Source organism: Artemia franciscana, chromosome 9 (genome assembly GCF_032884065.1).
Source record: "Artemia franciscana chromosome 9, ASM3288406v1, whole genome shotgun sequence".
NCBI lineage: Eukaryota > Metazoa > Arthropoda > Branchiopoda > Anostraca > Artemiidae > Artemia > Artemia franciscana.
In genome coordinates, this window is record NC_088871.1 from 39520075 (window position 1) to 39541153 (window position 21079).

General features: G+C 33.6%; 1 protein-coding gene across 2 annotated transcripts in view; it reads right to left on the reverse strand.

Annotated features, from left to right (window-relative positions):
* The window catches only part of LOC136031395 (nuclear receptor coactivator 2-like), a 203323-nt gene extending 182502 nt beyond the window's left edge, over positions 1 to 20821 (reverse strand). Inside the window, exons 1-2 of one of the 2 annotated variants that reach the window (XM_065710934.1) lie at positions 20672 to 20821; positions 393 to 776 (exon numbers count right to left, since the gene is read on the reverse strand). The gene's annotated coding sequence lies outside the window, so the exon portion shown is untranslated. Of the gene's footprint in view, positions 1 to 392; positions 777 to 7856; positions 7979 to 20671 lie in introns of those variants that run through there. The other variant, XM_065710935.1, reaches the window with a different exon arrangement.
* Positions 20822 to 21079: the final 258 nt, after the last annotated feature.

A 21079-nucleotide genomic window follows, 5' to 3' on the forward strand; every position in this document is an offset into this window, starting at 1 on the left:
TAACAGCACGTGGTAATCAAGTGGCGATTTTTTTTTCAAAAAAAGGAATTCTATAAACTAGTCTATTTATAAAATAGGCTATATATTGCTCCATTGAGGGGGAGGGGTAAAGCAAAGTTGAAAATAGATAAGTAAGTATTTTACATTGTTTAAAAGTTTTGAATTTTATTTGGGTTTGATAAGAGCAGTAGAAGCCTATGTATTACCCTTCAACTAGGCTAACAAGCACAAAACACCATTATTCTCCTGTAGATCTTTCTTCCTCTATTTTTAAGTCTCTAGTTATTTACTTTTAAAGTCACTTAGTATCCTACACTACATCCCACTGGTTCCTACCAATCTCTTGGCATTACGACTAAAAAATAAATAAACACCATATAAAAACAACTTACTTCTCAATCCCAACTTCAGCAAAAATATAATCCATAAACTATAAACAACTATTTACACGAACACAATAACCATGACCTTGACATTATAACTGAATTTTTTCTTGTCATCACCAAAACAATGTCACTGAAATTTCACTAGTTCACCCAGATAGACAGCGATACAATTTTCTCCACATTAGCAAACACAGCGCAGGTTTCTTATATCTGACGTATTAGACCGGCTCAGAAACAATGCAGGTACAACACTGCCACTTCTTTAACAACCTAATTTTTCCAGCTATTATAAAGAATAATTTGCAGATGTTGAGATGAAACGACACGTAACTAAAATATTATTATGTTTTTTGCTTGGTAGAACAATGCTCAAATACTCTGCTGGAACGTCTGAAACAGAAAAGATTTAATTATGATGGGAAACTCTTATGGATTTCGCTGAAATTTTCAAACCGTTTTGTGTTTTCGAACAATTTAAACCAGTCGAAATAAAACATTATTTACTTCCAGCACAGGTCTATTCGTACATGAAAACCGTGATTTTCAAAGATTTTCCTTTGGTTGTTCCAAAATAATAAAGTTTCTATAGCAGTATCAGATTTCAGACAGTGTTGTCAAGTTAGACAGTAAAAAATAAGAAATCAATTAGTCAAATTTGATAACCCTTTCGGTGCGTAAAAATACTAATATTAGCAATCTTTGAATTCCCAAAATAAGGCCACTTTCCTAGGATAGCTACACCTTCTTCAGCTGTTTGATGCCGTATGTACTAATTTTTGCCGATTTTTCACCAAAGCCGGAGTTAGGTTTTTCTCAGGAGGGACGGGGCAAGTGTAGACTTTGCCGCCGGGGGCAAAGTTGCACGCCCCAGGCGTGCCGCCGGGGGCGTTTGCCCCCCTCTAGCCTCCCCTAAATCAGCCCTGTTTCGCTCGAGTTTCTTTTTCTAATTTTGGCACCTGCTACTAACAAAAACTACATAACTGCATATGGATGTACATTCCATTAATAATTTAATTCGTGAATACGTTGAATTCATATTTGAATAGCTGAATTTATTTCATTGATAATTTAATGAGTCCCCGTCTTTGGAAGAAAACATAAAATAGCTTATGTTTTGTTTAGAATGAACAAATACGAGACATACGACTGATTTTCTCATGAAAAAGGAATTAATCTCAACCCCTCCATTAGAAATACCATCCCCCTCCCTACAAACACAGAATATGTTTTAACAAACAATACAACGGAACTTTTGACAAACAATAAAAATATAAATCATTCTTCTTTAACAATAATTCTGTTTTTTCGACATTAAAACAATTATTTTCAAAAGTAAACATGGAGCGGGGCGAGAACATCGGTTAGATTAAATCTTGTATATATTTGGGAAGTAACCACATTTAATTAGATAATTGAAGACTTTGCAGATAAGTGACTAAAGAAGTACTATGTAAGAGAATAATATTGGTATGGTTAAGGTAGGACTTTAGGTTAGTAGTTCATTCAGCTTGAATTCAGGAGTTAATCAGGGTTGTGTCCTATCCACGTTTATATGGATTATTTCGATGGACTTCATCGAAGAAACACGGCAAAAGCTATTGAAGAACATGGTATCCAATGGGAAGGTAAAAAATCTCCTAGATTTGGATTCGGCAGGTAAATTTAAGTGGCGTAAATAAAAGTAATGAATTTTCGGAAGTTTCGAGAGTTAAGAGTGCCAGAATATCTTTGAAAATTAATGTGAAGAGGTGATATTATGTAGCGAGAAAATCAATCAAGTGGATAGCTGCTTTTACCTGGGTAGTAACATAAGTAAGAATGGTGGATGTAGTGAAGATGTAAAAAGTAGAAAAGCCGAGACCCAGGGTGTTCCAAAAAAATAGAAAGATGATTCTTGGAACTAAAATAGAATACTGAAAGCCCCAGTAATGATAGTGATAAAGAATGGCTGCGAAACGTGGGTACTTCGAAAGGTCAGGAAATTATTATCCCCTTAGGCACTCCCAATAAACGGACAGCCCTTCACTCCCAATACATATATACTCCTTAACACTCAATACACACATACCCCTTAACTCCCCTCAAGGGCAATCATTAGAATCATGAGGTATAACTAAAAAAACTAAAAAAAAGGTAAAAAACTAAAAAGTAAAAAAAAGACCAATTCAAAAACGAATGTATATACAGACCGGGACACCAAGACACAGGGAATATAAATGACGCCCGGGACACTCAAAGAGAAATCACAGACTGGGACACCGGGACACAAATGACGACCGGGACACAGGGAATATAAATGAGGACCGGGACACAGGGACACAACTACAAAGGGGACACCGGGGGCACAGGGGGATATATAAAATGACGACGGCGACACAGGAAATGGTCGATTAGCAATCACCATCAACAAAGCTCAAGGGCAATCATTAGAATCATGAGGTGTAGATCTGAATACGGATTGTTTTCCCATGGACCATTATATGTTGCATGTTCAAGAGTCGGTAAACCTGACAATCTATTTATATGCACAGACAATGGGACAGCAAAGAATGTTGTATATTCGCAAGTTTTACGTAGTTAAAAACATATATATATATATATATATATATATATATATATATATATATATATATATATATATATATATATATATATATATATATATATATATATATATATATATATATATATATATATATATATATATATATATATATATATATATATATATATATATATATATATATATATATATATATATATATACATATATATATTCATAGGTGGGACATAGGGATACAACTACAATGGCGCGTAACTAATATGGCGCGTAACGACTTATGCGCGGGGGGGGGGTCACGAAGCGCCCTCACCAACTATGTGTTGGGGTGGCGCGAAGCGCCACCCGAACAGCTAGTATAAATATATATATATATATACATATATATATACACACACACACACATATATATATATATATATATATATATATATATATATAGGCTATATATATATATATATATATATATATATATATATATACATATACATATATATATATATATATATATATATATATATATATATATATATATATACATATATATATATATATTATATATATATATATATATATATATATATATATATATATATATATATATATATATATATATATATATATAAAATAAAAAACTAAGTCCCGGAAAATTCAAAAAAACTCTGGTCCAAAAAAAGTCACTACAAACATTCTTTTTTTATTAAGAAATCGCAACTGAGATACTTATATTATCTTCATTTATATTCTTAAAATATCAAAGGTGAATGTTTTGCTATAAGCATATTTAATCTGATTTTAAGTCATAGAAAAAAAAGTTGAAAACATTTCAGTTAAAAAAGTTATCACCCTTTAAAAATTCCCCCATCTCTCCACCTCTCCGAGAGGTAGGGGGCCTTATCACGCTCATTGCGACATTGATTCTTTCCAATTCTCGTTCACAATCAGAAAAAAAAAATATTTTAAGGGGAGAATTGGATCCTGTAGTACTCATAATAAGTATTCTGCTAATAATCATGTTAAGGATCGGGTTCAAAAATAATCCATGGACTGATTTCAATTTTAAGAATAACTAGTAGACGTTTCTCAGAGCTAATGATCATATATGATACACAAACAATTAAAATTCGGCAAACACTCTTTTTTAGATTTGATATTGCTCTTACCGTCCCCTGAAGGTCCAGGTTCAAAATATTCCTCAGATTGAATTCAATAGCTCAAGAATGACTCGTAGGGAGGGGTGATTTGAAACCTAAAGATAATATACATACGATTCGGTAACTAAAGCAGATTGTAAATGTCATTTGATAAACCAAAACTATAAGAGAAACAGTCCTCGTCCACTAAGCATACAACAAAATATATATAGACTACGAATAACTTGTATATTACAATCCTTGTCAAAATTCTTTCCAGATGTCTTGCCTGATCAAACCCTACCATTCGATAATAACTAGGCCTAATCCCCATTTTTTAAGTCAATTATTTTGACATTCAAAAAGTAACCATCACAGGAGGCCTTACGCGAGAAATCATGAACATGGACACTGCATTCTAAGACCCATTTCACCGAGAAATAACAGCTGGCAAGTGTTTCCTGGGAATATTTTTATTACCGGAAGCGTCGTAGGAATGGTGAGAGTATATGGCCATTAAAGTGCCCAAGGGACCCTGGGATAGGGCTGCCCTTAAAGTGCATAAAGGATCCAGGGGTATGGCTGCCCTTAAAGTGCATATGGGACCCTGGGGTAGGCCTGCACTAAAAGTGCATAAGGAATCCCGGGGTAGGGCTGCGCTTAAAGTGCATAAGGGACCTGTGGATGAAAATAACTTGGATGATCATTCTTTTGTATCAAATATTTGTCTGAAATACCTTACACGGTGGGAGTACTGGCCATACCCCTAAAAACAGCAGTTTCAGCAAAGTACCAATAACACAGAAGCCATTTGGAGGCTTTAATGGGGGGGGCTCCACTCTTACTCGTGATAACTCTTATTTGTAAACATTGGTTAGCTTCCTGATATTTCTTTGTTGTTGAGTTGCTGTTGACGTTGTGACAGATAAAGAACGCACTATACAAAATACAAATCGTTTTAAGTAAACCACAAACCATACTCTGGTCATGCCCTCGTTTGCGGTAATATTCGTTCGTTTTAGGATCTATTTATTCCTTCATAACAGCATCTGTCATCTTTGTTTGGTTTGATGATTCATTTTATTTTGTATTTCATTGATATGTTGGTAGCATTCTAAATTCTGTTTCTTTTTAGTTTTAACTATTTAATGGCGTTATTTTTGCTCGTTATAGGTTCTAATGTGGATTTTCCCTTCTTTAAAGAAAAAAATTCGGAAACCATTTTTTGAATTAACATCTTTAATTACGAAAATATTATTGCTAAATATGCAATATCTCTCGAAAAACAGGTTCTAAATTTTATTTTTTTTCAGGAATTTTTATGTAGGTTAATAATGAAAAACTAACTTTGACCAACTTTCCTTGCTAATGGAATAGAACTCTGCAATAGGTGCCGTAACCAAAGATAGGCTTTAGGAGGGAGGCACCCCAAAAGGCGAACAATCGTATAAAAATATTTACTTTTCTGATTGTATTATGGCTGCTAAAAGTCACCTAATTGGAACTGTCCTAAAGATTGAACCCCGTCAACAGCAAAATTCTGACTACCTCACTATCTGCTATTACTGGCTTGTGAAGTAGCTATGCTCTGGTATCCTCTAGAAGTGTTTGGTGTCATTTTCTCCGAAAAATCCCTTTTATTGGTTGTAATTACCGTTCCTAAACTTGGTTTTGGTAGCCCTTATTCTTGTGAATATTGGATTCACAGGGAATACTCCCTGGCCAAATTTACAATTTAACACCTACTACCGCTCACCACTTAATTTATGCAGTGTTGACTTTACTCCACAAATCACAAGGACATCGGGACTTCATTTTTTATTTTTGGAGCTTGAGTAAGAACAGTCGGCACCCTTTTCTTCCTTCTTGAAAGAAGAAAGCGTTATCGAACTTCTCATCAGAACTTGCGCACCTACATCATATCCGTTTCTGCGCTGATTATCCTCTAGGTTTTGAGCAAAGAATGTATAAATTAGTCAAAGAGACTAAATCAATGCCACAGACCTTCGACAAAAATGTAGCATTGACGACGGCTGTAGAAACCATAAAATATACAACAGGGAGGAATAGTCTTGTCACTACCTCCGTGCTATCCAAGAAATCTGAAAATCCGGCTCAGGACTTTCGTGTATGCCCACCAAGATTCACTGACACGTCATTGATTAGTAGTGAAAAATTATATGCATCACTACACATAGTTAACCTATAAGCATAACTAGTAGTTGCCAGTTCGAACGCAAAGTCTAAGCTTCAACCTTCACATGGTATCAATTTTTCTATTATTTATCTCCTAAAATACCAGTATGAGAATCCTTTTCTCTGTCTTAAAGCCAGTTATTGTTTAATTTCAAATTCTGTAATTTGTTTAAGGCAAGGCCTGAGACAAGGGGGGAGGGTATCTTCTTCTTTTTTAACTATGTGTGTTTAAGGTATGTCTACCAAATACCTGCTTTTTAGAAAATTTTAATGTATCATACCTAGACTGCGCGGATGACTTTTTCTTAATTAGTCATACACGGAAGGAGCTTCCTGGTTCTGTCAAATTTGTTACATCTTCTTTTTCCGACATTGGAGCTTCCCTAATTTTTTGTAAACGTCGGTATCTCTCTTTTAATGTTAAGACTTCTTCTAGATCACCAATTAGTTGTCTGAATTTTTCTATCTATTCCTTTGATTTAGTCTATACATTTCAGTATCTCGATTACAAATAATTTACGGTCCTTACTTTCGCGTAGTTTCCGACGCTAAATGTACGCTCCAAATTGGGCATTCAAAAATTGCTGTCAAGAGTAAATATAACCATAAAGCATCATACAGTTAAATCAACTTGGTTAAATTATAATCAACTTGGTGGAATTGATTAATCCAGAGCCATGATCGATGAGCCAGAGCTATCAGAGTCATGGCTAATTGGAGTAAAGCCAAGACAGATAGTCTCAGTGAGAGGCAAAGTGGGAATAGCCCTTTTTCAGAATTGTATAAAAATAATGTCTTTTCACTTGTTGATAGATAGTCTATCATCCATCCTAGGGCAGAACTCACGTAGATAGGCATGGAGTAAGGATAATTCAAATTAGCTTTGCCTACTGGGAAAGCCCACTGGAATGGCAATGGAACTGAAATCAGCAGAATTTTGGTAATTGAGATTTTTACTTGATCTGCTAACTTGGCATTATGAAAAATTTAAATGATCAAGATATGACGGCAAAACTGGCCCTGCTAAATGAGAAACTGTACGGGTCAACTATTCCATTTCCAGCCATTCTATGGTCTTCGCTTTGTTTTTTTCTAGTTGACTGTTTTGTGTTATTTTGATATCTTTGCTCCATTTTTTTTCTTGTTTTTTATGATGAGGGCGAAAAACCTCCCCAACCCCCTATCAGACCTCCTTTCTGGGAAAAATCGAAACCTGTAGTATAAAATTGCATACCCCTTTTATCTTTAATCCCCTAAACAGCCCTTTTACCTTCCCCCCTCCCCACCAAGGTTCATGTGTATGTGCACTTGAGTGTATAACCATGGTTGCGTGCTATCGGGACTCAGGAACTGTTCCAATGGTAGTGGTGGTGTTGACTATTCGAAACTAGTTCACTTTCAAGCTTAAACTTTGATTTTCCAAAATTTTCTAGGGGTTTTCAGACCAATATTAGAGGAACCATTATTCCCTTCATGTGCAGGTAGGCTTATTAAGAAACTACTAGCATCTTTGGTAATAGTTAGCTCAACAATGTAGACCTACTTCAAATAATTTGAAAGAGAAAAAAACTGCATTAAGACCTTGCTTCCCTCAATCAAAACCGTTTATCCTTTGTCTAAGAACTCCATTCTTTTGAAACTCCATTCAACAACTGGTCATGAAACTGATACAACAAAAAGGAGCATTTTTAATTGATTCCAAGTTTTATCACTGCGCTTACGGCAGAACTTGTTAACTATCTGTGGTTGCTTCTTAAATAATGAAGACAAAGAATGAACAAGAAGTAATATAAGTTTTGCGTGTATCAGCCATTGCGTAACGGCTTTGAGAAAAAGAATCACAATTGGCAAATTTCCACTTCCTTGTTATATAACAATGCTGCAATATATTTGCTGACTACGAAAAAGCTGCAAAAAGAACTTCAGAAACGCATCAAAAAATTGTTGATGCATTTTATATGCATATATATATATATATATATATATATATATATATATATATATATATATATATATATATATATATATATATATATATATATATATATATATATATATATATATATAAATATATATATATATATATATATATATATATATATATATATATATATATATATATATATATATATATATATACATATATATATATATATATATATATATATATATATATATATATATATATATATATATATATATATATATCATGAAAAGAGAAATCACCAATGCAACAACACAAAAAAAAAAAAAAAAAAAAAAAAAGAGACAGAAGGAGAAAAGGAAGACTGTTTTCCTAAATTAGTGATTAATATAGACCAGTACTTGAATGAGGCCTTAACCCTACTCATCCATACAATCACATAGGTCAAACAGCATAGCCACACACAATCAACCATAAAGAATAATCCATGGACAGGCAGTCATGTCGTCAATAAGTATAAGTCGTCATTTACCAAAAAATAGAAAAAATAATATAGACAAATAATTCAGAGGCAATATATTTATATATATATATATATATATATATATATATATATATATATATATATATATATATATATATATATATATATATATATATATATATATATATATGTATATATATATATATAAATGTATATATATATATATATATATATATATATGGTGAAAAGCCGAACGCTACAGCCGAAGAGGATCTGGGCCGAATTAGGGCTGGATGAACAATCCCCCTCCCCAGAATCCGCCACTGGCTCGACAAAGTATGCACTGAAAAACTACTAATTTGTATTTTTTTTTTCTTTTTTCAAAGTACAATAATAATGTAAAAAATATTTCTAGATCAAATGAAACAGCAACGGATCAGAAGAGACGACCACGTAAGAGGATGCCTTTTAAAGATCGTCTGCATTGGCAAGTATAACTGAATCAGTCTTTCTACTCCACTAAAGAAAATTATTCACCATCTTGCGGTCCATGTTTTCAGACTAAAGAACCCCTAAATACTTGTGTTTGTTTTTTAATTCAGACATTCTCCATTTTTTGTGAGTCAATTTTGAAAACGTCCTCAAAAAAGTGTTATAGAGAAAAGTAAAAATCAATGTTAAAACTGAAAACAAGTTAAATAATGAAATAAGTCAAACTTAAAACAAACAAAAATTATATTTACGTTGCTTGAGCAATGTAAACTGTTGAAGCACCATTATCCACTTTCACAACTTCAAAAGTATGCCCCAAGTAGAATTTTTTTTTCCAGCAAAAAAAATTCTACACTGTCCGACACTAAATCGATGTTGCTTTTTTTAAAAATGTATCATGTATACATGCTAATGGTCTTTTACTTTGATCCAAAACATATAACCTAACCCAACATTTATTGCTATTAAAAGAAACGATAAGATAAGGCTACGCAAATATGCTTCAAAGAAAAACACCAATATTTTTTTTCCGACAGATTCCTTGTTAAGAAAAATTGTATTCTGTCTATTACCGAGTGATTGTCAAATTAACACTTTACTAATAATTACATAACTGTAGTGTGAAAATCTATTGCCTCTTTGCCCAAATTACTTGCCCAAACAAATTACAAGTGGATCTAGGCACTTTCGAGCAAAAGCCATAAAAGGAGAATTTAACTCTGAAAATGATCATTCTCAAGGCCCATCTGTCGAAAGTACTTGCCCTATAAACTCAAGTCTGTAAGTTAAAAAATCTTGGCAATCTTTTACTGAGAAGTTGTTTGGGGTTGAGCTGGAGGGGTATGTGACCCTTGTTGTCCCTCTCTCTAGTCATACATATTAAAAGTCCTTGTATGATTCCTCGTCATCTAAGATCTTTGCAAAGATAAGCTGAAGTATATAAAACTCTTTTCAACCTTGTTGAACCGATATAGTTGTCAGCAACTAATCTAACCAAAAATTATAACCAGTGTCCATTTTGCAGTCTGTAGCTTTCTAGCATGCGATATTTCAAATAGTTACTTAATTCTTGGTGATGACCAATTAAGGAGGAGAACAGAAGCCCCAGTAATACATCCTTATTTGGCTCAGGTCATTTCATGCCCCACTCTTAGAGAATGGGGTAAAGGAAGTTTATATTTGAACAACACTTTTAACATATGACTTTCAGACATGAAAATCCTAAAATGGATTCTGAAAAAAAAAATTCAAATCTAATTGTAACTTGCAGTGATTCAAGAGGTTTATATGACACTTTTTTCAGATTGAGGTGTATTCCGTACCCTCTGAACAGAGTATAGTGTTCTACTTTACTTTCCAATCTCTCAGTTATTTATTGGGGTACATAGATACTTTTCATTTCGTAGACAGTAGTTTTGTCTCCTTCTCAAGCTTATAAAATAAAGCTTTTGCTATATCAATCATTTCGCCTTGTTTTGAAGAAACAAATTAGATTACATTGTCTGAAAAGTCTTTTTCTCTTCCACTCTCCAGCAAAATCTAGTTTCTTTTACTTAACGCATTTTTGAGTTACAATAACCAAGCTCTATTCGCATTTAACGACAAAATAGATTTGAAAGATAAATTCTTTCAATTCCTTCTTTCTGCATTGATGCATTCCAAGATATATACTCCAAATAAGGTTTTCAAGCCAATTTACATAACTCAGAAAAACAAATTCGTTTAAGATTACTATCATTTTACGGTCGCACTGATTATGAGAAGGTTTTAAAACCTACTCAAAAAAAAGTCTCATTGCTTAGAACCAGGGGCGTCGTTGAGGGGAGCAAGGGGGCAGTTGCCCCCTCCCCAAAAAATTTGGAAAAAAACTATAGTTTATTAAGCAGCTTTAAAACTGCTTTTAAGTAGCTTTAAATTTTAAAAGTTCATTTAAAGTGTCAAATTTGTTCTTCACTTTGAGCAGGTAATTTTTTTTAATTAATCCAAGCTCGTCTGTAACGTAAGGAAAAAAAGAAAAACAGTGGTACATTGTAATATGTAATATGTATATGTATATGTAATATGTAATATGTTCCGCATTCAAAAAGAAAAACAGTGGTGCATTGTAATATGTATATGTATATGTATATGTAATATGTTCCGCATTCATATTTTTCCAAATATACAGCCTTTGAAACCTTATCATCAAATACAACTAATTAATGAGCCTAATTAATGGCGAAATTGAAAAATTGTCTATGCTTCCTGGTTTGCCAAATTTACTCAGGTCAATTTTTCCCCTGATATTTAAGGTGCTTTTACTTCCCAAATTCTATCAGTTCAAGATTGGATTCTCTTGTTTCAAAACTTTCCAAGTGGAAATAAATACATCCTTTACATCTGCAAATGGGACATAAATAGAATCGTTGAAGAATAAGACGGTAGATATACAGTGAATATAATTTCCTGAATGAAAAAGAAATCATTGAAAAAGAAAATATGACTTAGTGCTTTTTATAATGATATTTGTACTATAACTAGATAGGTCAAATCGGTTGTAGTTTGGTAATAGAAGTTGGTAGAGGGGGATCTGCTCCAAAAATCATTTAATTATTTTAATTTTTGTTTCCAATATCTAATTGAAACTACGATTCTCTTATGTGTCATAGAAATGTCTAATAAATGCTGATACCGCCCTATTTCTTACGTTTCGGATTCACATACTAACCCATAAATGCAGAACTGTCTATATATATATAATACTATACTGACTTCCAGCTATTTTCGCTTTTCTAAATATTTCTTTTGACCAGCTCCAAAAAGACATAAATGTGCTAATAATTTTGAATGTAATTAGTCGACTTTCATACAACGCCAGAGCTACTTGTCGGACATTTATCTCTGCATCAGCATGCTGTACAAAATGCCTGCTAAAAACTGATTAAAGTGAATTTAAACAAAATATATATTTTTTCTCAAAATTTAGAAATTGTGTGTGCATATATAAGCGGTACTAACCCATTCTATTTTTATATTGTTATCAGTTTATCATGCAGCACTAGGAGACAAAGCATTGCTTATGAAGGCAATTATAGACATAAAAACGATGCTCAGTGTAACCCCCATCCGGAAATGTACACCCCCATACCCTGGTTTACACAAGAAAAACTGTTATGTAATTCTTAATAGAATCAGTTTTTAACAAATATACAAAGGGAAAGGTAATTTTCAAACTCTAGGAGTCAATTTTCCCTTCCAATTGGCATCCCTAGTAATTTTTAATTAATTTAAGGCTTCTGCCGAAATGTCTCTGCATCAGCATGCTGTACAAAATGTCTACTGAGAATAAAATAAAATGAATTTAAACAAAATATGTATATTTTTCTCAAAATTTAGAAATTGTGTGTGCATGTACAAGCGGTACCAACATTCTCTTTTTCTACTGTTATCAGTTTTATCATGCAGCACTAGGAGACAAAACTTTGCTTGTGAAGGGAATCAAACAGTTCGTGGTAACGAACTGTAGTAAGGAGCGACACGGCTCAATAGTAACCGAAACTCTAAAAAACGGAATTTTGATACCAATAATTACATCAAAAGAATCGCATTTTAATGCTGATTTTAAATAGACATTTTCATCAAGTTTAGTCTTACCCATCAAAAGTTACGAGCCTGAGAAAATTTGTCTTATTTTAGAAAATAGGGGAAACATCCCTTAAAAGTCATGGAATCTTAACGAAAATGACACCATCAGATTCAGCGTATCAGCGAACCCTACTGTAGAAGTTTCAAGCTCCTTTCTACGAAAATGTGGAATTTTGCATTTTTTGCCAGAAGAGAGATCATGGATGTGTTTTTTTTTTCAGGAATGGTCGTATCAACCCAGTGGTCCTAGAATGTCGCAAGATGGCTTATTCTAACGGAAATTAAAAGTTCTAGTGCCCTTTTTAAGTGACCAAAAAATGGAAGGCATTTAGGCCCCCTCCCACGCACATATTTTTCCCAAAGTCACCGGATCAAAATTCTAAGATAACTATTTTATTCAGCATTGTCGAAAAACCTAATAACTATGTCTTTGGGGACGACTTACTCCCGCGGAGTCCCCGTGGGAGGGGCAGCAGATTAAAAACTTTGACCAGTGTTTACATATAGTAATGGTTATTGGGAAGTGTACAGACATTTTCAGGGAGATTTTTTGGGTTGGGGGAGGAGGGTTGAGAGGAGGGGTTACGTGGGGGGATCCTTCCATGGAGGAATTTTTCTTGGGGGAAGAGAATTTCCATGAAGGAGGCGCAGGATTTTCTATCATTATTAAAAAAAACAATGAAAAAATATATATGAAAAAGTTTTTTCAACTGAAAGTAAGGAGCAGCATTAAAACTTAAAACGAACAGAAATTATTACTCATATAGGGTTCACCTTCTCCTAATACCTCGCTTGTTATGCTAAAGTATTTTTAGTAATTTTCACTATTTATTCTACGGCCTTTGTGATTCAGGGGTCATTCTTGAGGAATTGGGACAAAATTTAAGCTTTAGTGTAAAGAGTGAGGTGTTGACGAGGGGGAGACATATACATAATAAAAACATAGGAATATAGAAGTTCGTTACGTAAGTTAATTCGTAAGTACTGTATATTTTTTACTAATAAAAACGTTCGTAAAGAATTAAAAGTTGTTCAATTTTCGAGAAAGAGGAGAAACATCCCCCAAAATTACAGGGTTCTTATGAAAATCCCACCATTAGAGCCAACCTATCAGAGAACCCCATGCAGAGGTTTCAAGCTCTCATCTGCAAAAAAGTGGAATTTTGTAGTACTTGCCCGAAGAAAGACTACAGATACGTATTTATTTGTTTTCTTCGCCAGGGGCGATGAAATTTAAAGCTCTAGTGCCCTGTTTAAGTGGCCAAAAAGATTGGAGGGCAATTAGCCAACCATCCCACGCCCCTTTTTCCCTAGAATCATTGAAACAAAATTTTGAAATAGCCATTTTGTTCAGCATAATTGAAAGGTCAAATAACTATGCCTCCAGAGGATGACGTACACAGTTTCTGGAAAAAAGGCCGTAAGTTATGGATTTTGCCTACTGTTTATCTATAGAATTTGTCATTGAGATGCAAACAGACATTTGAAACAAACAGAATTCCTGTGGGGAGTGCGATTTTCCAGAGATGAACTTTCAAGGGGGAATTTTGCAAGGTAGAATTTGTCAGCTATTCCTAACAAAATTCTTTTTATTTGTCTTACTTTTTCTATGTCTAATCAGTTTTACGTGTGGAGATGTTCCAGGGAAATTTTCCGGGGGGATTTTAAATGGGGATGGAATTGCCTGGGGAATTTATTTCGTGGGGGGGGGACTCTCCAAGAATGAATAATCCACAGGAGAAATTCCCCATGAGGGAAAATCCGAGGAATAAATACTCAATGAGTAAATTTTACTGCGGGAGAAATTCTTCATGGAGGAATTTCCCACGGGAGAGATATTTCATAATGGGAGGGGTATTTTCAGGACAAATAGGGAGGGGGGTTTCCGGCATGATTCGAAAAATGATTCGATCGAAAAGAACTAGTATTTTTTCAAATGCAAGTAAGCTAAGAAGAACTTTACAGGCGGAATTGTCCACAAAAAATTTTCAGCGAGGATGAAATGGCCTGGGAGAGGAAGAGTTTACAGGAGAACTTTTCATGAGGTGTGGGAGGGGTGGGGGTTGGCTTTCCAGCATTATTTAAAAAACGAACAGAAATTAAATTCAGAAAAAAAACAAGTTTATTCAACTGAAAGTAATGAGCAAGATTAAAACCTAAAACAAACAGAAATTATTACGTATTTTAGGGGCAACCCCCCTCCTCAATATCTCACTTTTTAAGGTAAAGTTTAACTTTTTGCCCGACACTCCATGAACAACTCCTGGAATACAAGGGCAGTACAATTAGAACGAGAAGCTCTTTTAAAATACTAAAAAACTTTAGAGTGAAGAGCGACGTATTGAGGAGGGGACATCCCCCCTCATATACGGACTAACTTATGTTTATTTTAAGCTTTAATGTTATTCCTTACTTTCAGCAGAAAAAAAACTTGTTTTTTTATTTTAATTAACTATAAAATGCACAGTCTAAGCTCTAGGCTATAGTAATCATAGGAATTAGTACGTTATACTTATTATTAACATTTTAAATTATGTTTTATGAGGAAATATAAAAACTAAACTGGTATGTCCAATAAAACCGAAGATAAGATACAGATGGGTAGGTAAGAGGGGGCTCTTGGGACACCCAATACTTAAAAATTGCTGATTCTTAAAACAACTTATATTATCTCCTAGCCATCAGGGGAGGGAAGGAATCCCCAAGGCTTGGGCCTCAAAATGGGGCCGGGTTGAATATGTTATTTTTAATGTTGGAATTTACATCACAGGTTTTTTTTTATCTAGCTTATTATTTATACTTTTTTAATCCTACTTAACTTTTCAATTCTTAAATTCATAGTGAAAACATTTTTATTTCGCAATTTGTATACTCTTTTTCCCACTGTTTAGCCTACAAAACCAAAAACAAAAAGACATCAGCTGACAAAAAGTCTGAGAAAATGAATGATCTGGCATCTAACACAAAAACTGAATTGCTGAAATACTACACACTGTCCCATCTTTCATTCTAAGGAAATTTCTGCCATCCTACCTGGTGAGATCATAAGTGCTTGAAATACTTTCTATAAAATTAAGCTTAGTAAAGATTTTCTATGATTTCCAGGTAATTCAACCCAACCCCTGTCTGAACCAACCCTCATTCAATTCATCCCTCATCCAGCTCAATTTCAAATCAATTTAACCCATGCAAGGTTAGGTTGAATGGGGTTTGATGGTTTTTTAGTTGCATGAGTGTTGAGTTGAGCGACATTGGTGTTGAGCTACATGCACACCATTTTCTATATAACTTAAATCTGATTGTGAAAGTAGGATTAAGTACCCAGTTCGTTTTTTTCTTTTTTTTTACAGTTGAATCGATGCCTGCAGAGCAATATTCAAATGCATTTCAATGATGTCAAAAACTTATAAATACCTTATGCCAGCATTGGTGAAACATGTTGATTAAATTTATTCCATGCATAGGTTTGGATCACAAAAGAAATACATTCTAAGATCAAACTGGCTATACATTGTGGCTATACCACAATCTTTTAGAGAGGCAATTGAGATTAAAAAACATATAAACAGAGATACTGGAGATAAATCCATAAGCACAATTTATAATAACTTAATATCAAAAGATTCAAATAAAATTTCTCTCAGTTTAAAATAAAGCTACCTGTCTGCATTTTAATGAAAATCAAATCTGTAGACAAGCTAAATCTATTACTAAGCAAAGAATTTACGCACAATTCTATTAATGAATGGTTCTTTCACTTATTTTGGCTTGTTTGATTCAGTGTGTATTCATCTCTTGTCAAGTTTACTTCAAAAGGTTAGATTTTTTTTCGTTTTTTTTTCTTTGCACTGAGGACAACTTGTTGGAGGTTCTTGTCAAAATATATGTTTGTTTTCGCTTCATGTTGTTCCACTGACTGACACTACCCTTGTCATTCTTGGCTATTTGATTTTATTTTTCATTTATTTTTTTCTTCTACGTTTCATTTGTCACAAAGAAAGAAAAACGTTCATGGAAAGAATATTCTTAATTCAATACCAGTTTTTTTTGTAACTAAAGGCAACTTGAAAAATATCTTAAGGAGAGTCATTGCTTATAGAATGAATAATCTGATAGGCCATTGTAATACAAAGGTCTTCTAATTGGAAAACCAGTTTACTTCAAGGTAGGTTATTACTACTACTTCTGAAAATTCACTACAGCACCAAGTCATCTGAGGCCAACACTGTTGCACATGCTCCCCCTCTATCCAAAGCCTCTTTACACCTTCCTCAAAATTTGAACTGTCGTAAAGTTCCAATTTCCTTTAATACTTCCTTAGGATTTCGGTTTTATAAAGTTCATAATAAATTAAATGAACATATATTATGCAAGAAACTAGTCATTTCTTAAGGTTTGTTGTTTTGCATCTATTTGATAGTTTTACATACATCTACAATTGCATTTGACACTTTACTGACAAAATGTCAAATAAATCAGCTAATTGCATTCCCTCTTCTTCCTCTAATGTATTAAAAAAATTATCTTGCATTTTCTATTGGTCAAATAATGTGTTGTTCCATAAAATACCAGATGGATATGCAACATAAGTTCTCATATCCACTCAAACTAAATCTGGACAGAATTTGTACAATATTTATGGAAAATCTTTGCTTCTGGTTTTGTTCCTCATCTCTTTTTCAAAGAAACAAGAACTTTCTACTTCATAATCCAAGTGACATAAAAGTTGGAGAAATTTTTTTTTTTCTAATATCAAATTTGTAATGAGTACAGCAAAATTTAAAAAATGGTGGTCATATTTCAATAGCTCAGTGGAAAATTGTATCACAAGGGCTTATTTTCCATGCATCACCAATGCATCACCATGCATCACCAAGCATCAACATGCACCAAGCATCACATGCATCACCAAGAACCATGCATCACCAAGTTCTTGTAGCCAACTCCATTTTCAGTATTGGTGACACTTGTGTTTCAAATAAAAAAAAAATTTAACATTGCAAGCCAACTGTGATAAAGAATTGTTTATTTTTTTAACTCAAACAAAAACCAAAGAAAAATTATCTGCAATAAAATTCTGCAACAATGAAAACCTGAATTTTGACTGCTTGTGATGTGACAGTAATTTTTCAAGGGATCCATGCAAAATATGTTTTATTAATTGTTGGTTTCAGAGAAAAATTATTTTAAGGGAATAAGAATTCAGAATATTCCAAACCAACCATAATGAGAGTCAATAATGTTTTTTTTATAATATCAAAAAACTTGCAAATGTGTCCTATTGCATTCCATAAAGATTTCACATGTTACAACCATTGTGAAATTGATTAGGAACTAGCCTAGGGACTTGACAAAGAAAATTACAAAATTGAGGAAGTACTTTTTGATTTTTTAAGTACCTGCTTAAATATTTGTAGTGTGTTTTATCAACAACAAAAATTCACATCAAAATAAAGAAGAAATACAAACTTTTTATTTTATTTTTAATTTAACCAAGTACAGTAAGCCATAGTGTTCTTGATGTTTTAGATATGATGTTGAATTCTAAGCAGTTTATTGTACAGACACATTAGTAAAGTGATCACACAATAATTCACTATCTATGCATTTAAGACAACCAATGTCCCTAGTCTCTGATGGGCCATTAAAGTTAGGTTTTTCTGCCAATACTATGATCTAGAAATATTGCAATGGCAATGTGGGGGGGGGGGGGGTACCAACATTGTCCTGTAGTGCTGGAAACCCTAGCTACACCTCTGACTTTACATTGTTGTGATTTTAAGCACAAACCCTCATACATGGCAAATATAGCAAAATGTACAGCTGTTTATATCAAATCAGTTCTTTCTACCTGTTAGAACAAAATTAGTAAAATCATAAACAGGATTTGAGTAGAAAACATTATTTCAATAGATACATCTTTTAATTGTTTATTTGGAATATTTCACTGAAGCCATTGCCAGCTATTGAACATACATAGTATTCAGATCAATTCTCAATAACAGTTGGTTCATAGTACCAAATAAAGCAAATCTGAATGGAACACAATCAGACAACTTGTGTACATATTCTTTGGCTATATCTGGCCCTATTAGGGGGAGGCCCCAAGCAGAAATTGTATTAAGCTTATTGCACTTTTTTTCAGAAGGTTTATATAAAGCCACAAGCTATGTCTGGTAGCAATCTAAGAGAACAGTTTTGCAGAATATAAATATAATGTCCACTAGTCTGACAATGCACTCTATCCACCTGCCTTAAGTTACAGCCATCAATGATAAATTTCTCATTTTATATCATAGGCTTGTGAAACCTAGCAAAACAGATCTTCTGCTGAAATAAAGTACAACAAAACTGTTTTCAGCTTCAGAACTTTGCACAATCCCAATTTATGAGATTCAGATCTGCAGATACATTTCCTAGATTTAGGGGAAAAATATCCATATGGCTTAAAATTTTACTCAAGTGACAGGAATAGCATTTTCAGAAGTAAAACTAGAGAAAATAAACTAATAACTGAAAATTACAGCAAAGTGTTGTTTTGTCAAAATCTCAAGTAGGCAATTTTTTGAAACCTAGAAATCAGAAGAGGGTTAACATAGAAGCTTGGGAATACTTCCTAATAGTGTTTTGGCCCAGGATTCATTACTGGAAGTTTCATTTTCCTAACCTAACCCCTTTCCAAGATAGCAAAAAGCAGCCAAACTAGAATTTTACCATATCAGTAAAATTCTAGTTTAGTGACTTCTTGCTATCTCAGAAAGGGGTTAGGTTAGGAAAATTAAACTTTCAGGAAAGGGGCTATAGGCTAAGTATATCCCAGGAAGGTATTTTAAAGTACCCACCTCCACTCCTTCTCCTTCTAGAGGGCCCTGAAATTTGCCTGTATAACAGGTCTATACCTATTGAAATTTTGACAAAACAACATTTTACCTTAATTTTCAGTTACCAGTTGCTTTTTTTCTGCCTTTAGTTCTGAAAATGCAGTTCCTGTTATTTGAGTAGAACTTTGAGCCATATCAATGTTTTTTTTTTCAAAATTTAGGAAATGTATTTGCATATCTTTAAAACCTTATAAAATGGAATTGAGCAAAGTTATGAAGCTGAAAACAATTTGTTGTACTTCAATTAAGCAGAAGATCTATTTTGCAAGTTTCATTTTTATAACAGACATATTTTTAAAGGTCTTCAAAGGACAGGGCCCTCTAGAGGGAGATGGAGCGGAACTAGGCCTAGTTGCTTCAAAATACCTTCCCAGGGCATACTTTAGTCTGTTGATTCATCTCTGAAAGGTTCATTTTCCTATCCTAAACCCTTTCTGAGATAGCAAGAAGTCAATCAGACCTAACTAGAATCTTACCCAAAATTCTACTCAAATAACAGGAATTGTATTTTCAGAACTAAAGGCAGAGAAAAAGCAACTAGTAACTGAAAATTAAGGTAAAATATTGTTTTGTCAAAATTTCAACAGGTATAGACCTGTCATGTAGGCTAATTTCAGAGAGGGAGAAGGAGTGGAGGGTTGGTACTTTAAAATAACTTCCTGGGACATACTTCAGCCTGTAGACCCATCCCTGAAAGCTTCATTTTCCTAACCTAAACCCTTTCCGAGATAGCAAGAGGTCAATTAACTAGAATTTCACCCTAATTTATAATGTTCTAAAGTATCTTCAGGATTTTATAGCCTAGTGTTTCCTTCAGGAGAGTGGGAGTCCAGTGCTAAATACCCTTTTCTTTGCATAAAAACTTTTTTGCCTTTAGAAGTGACCAGCCACTAAATATTTACCCTGGCATTATTTGGGATCCATACTTGTGTCACATAGGCTACTTGATAGAGCCTATCCTAGTAGGTTCAACATTTTCTTAAGTTCTTACCTTTGAGTCATTTTAATGCATTCACTTAAGGACTTATGTCAATGACCTTGTCCCCATAATAATGATTCTTTTCAACAAGTGTAACTAGGCCAAGGATAAATAATAACACAAACTTTATATTTTTCTTTTTTGAATTTAACGGCAAATTATAGGCCTTTTTTCGCGTCAACCAGCTGGTTTAACCAATGACAGCTTTGGTTTAACCAGCTTGAATGTTTAACGCGAAAACGGAAAAAATTACATATGGTTGAGCTCAAACAAAACTGGTTCGCGAAAACACATCTTTTTACTTGTCGGTTTGGGCAAAAAATTTCAAACATAAAACATCCGTATAATGTTAAGAGTGTCATTCTATTATAATTAAATGATTTAGCACTGGCTTAATTTCCTCCGGATTTGACATATTTC